Source organism: Octopus bimaculoides, chromosome 10, assembly GCF_001194135.2.
Source record: "Octopus bimaculoides isolate UCB-OBI-ISO-001 chromosome 10, ASM119413v2, whole genome shotgun sequence".
In the NCBI taxonomy this organism is placed as follows: Eukaryota; Metazoa; Mollusca; class Cephalopoda; order Octopoda; family Octopodidae; genus Octopus; species Octopus bimaculoides.
Genome location: NC_068990.1, coordinates 79,915,924 through 79,917,264, shown reverse-complemented (window position 1 = coordinate 79,917,264; position 1,341 = coordinate 79,915,924). Strand labels below are relative to the sequence as shown.

The following is a 1,341-nucleotide window of genomic DNA, read 5'->3' as shown; positions in this document are numbered from 1 at the left end:
TATATATATATATATATATATATATATGTATGTATGTATGTATGTATGTATATACATGGTGTGAATGGGGAGTAGTAGAGGAGGGCAGTTAAAGGAGAGATGAGAAGAAAAAGACAAAAGAGAGAGTTGCAAGTAAGAGGGAAGGTGAGAGTCGCTGGGTGGGGTTGCCATCTATAGGCATACATGTGTACTGCTTGAGAGCCTTAATTTGGCTGATGAAATTGGGGCCAAGGTAGGTCTGGTAATTCTGCTTCTCTTCTGGAAGCTGCATCAGTCGAACAGCAGAATCAATGAACAAGAGATCGTTGTAGTAGGTTCCAGAATCAAACATATGGAAATCACCATCAGTGACTGATAAGAAAAATTCTTGTCCATAATTCAGGAGATTCCAGTAATTTTGAATTGTGCTGTTATCTTTATAACTTCCAGTAACAATGGCATTTGCAGGAACTTTACCAAGTTGACACTTCTCCCAGTCATCGATGTTAGCACGACCATCACCTTTACACAACAATTCGTAGTCATCAGAGCGCCGGTTCCTGGCTCATTTTGCATGGTTCCGCCATTCCGTATTATCCCTAGGTGTCAAGTGACGAACAAATGCCACATCTCCGCTAGACTCAACGAGACAACGGAAAGCGCCGTTTGCACCATAATACTGTTCTTCACTGTTCCTCTGACATTTTCGGAAACCTTCAGCGCCACAGGCTTCACACAAACTGATAGACGTTCCCTCTGGATTATACTTCTTGTCTAAGGCACCAGGGATACATGCTCAGATAAACAACTCTCCAATATTCCTGAAAGCATTACACTTTTTAGGAATGAATTGCTATGTGTCTATGTAAACACCAAGCAGTATGACCCATCCGTCCCCTTGTCCGACCCCTGCTTGACAGGCTCGTTTTTTTTTTCATATTAAATAACGTCATAAAAGATTCTGTCTTTTTCGCAACAACAACAACATGGAATGACATGGTCATGTCACCATAATCTTCAGCAGCAGTTGGTTCCAGAATTCATCGATTCAGCATCCTACATCCTGATTGGTATTTCGTGGGTTAATTCCAATCGTTATTGATCAGATTTAGGAGATCCATTCTGAACTCAGATACATTGCTCTAAATTAGATGTTTAAAAACCTTCAATATTTCTATCCAGTATGATATACTTGCATACATACATACAAATGTAACATACATATACACACACACACATTTATATAGAGATAAAGATATATAGATATATATAGATAGATATGCACACATAGCTATTACTAGATATATACAAATACATATTTATATATACACATATTTGTATTATATCGATCTACCTATCTAC

The 1,341-nt window shown here is 38.3% G+C and overlaps 1 pseudogene; it reads right to left on the bottom strand.

Annotated features, from left to right (window-relative positions):
• Positions 1–73: 73 nt before the first annotated feature.
• LOC106874527 (melanotransferrin-like) lies at positions 74–998 on the bottom strand (annotated as a pseudogene).
• Positions 999–1,341: the final 343 nt, after the last annotated feature.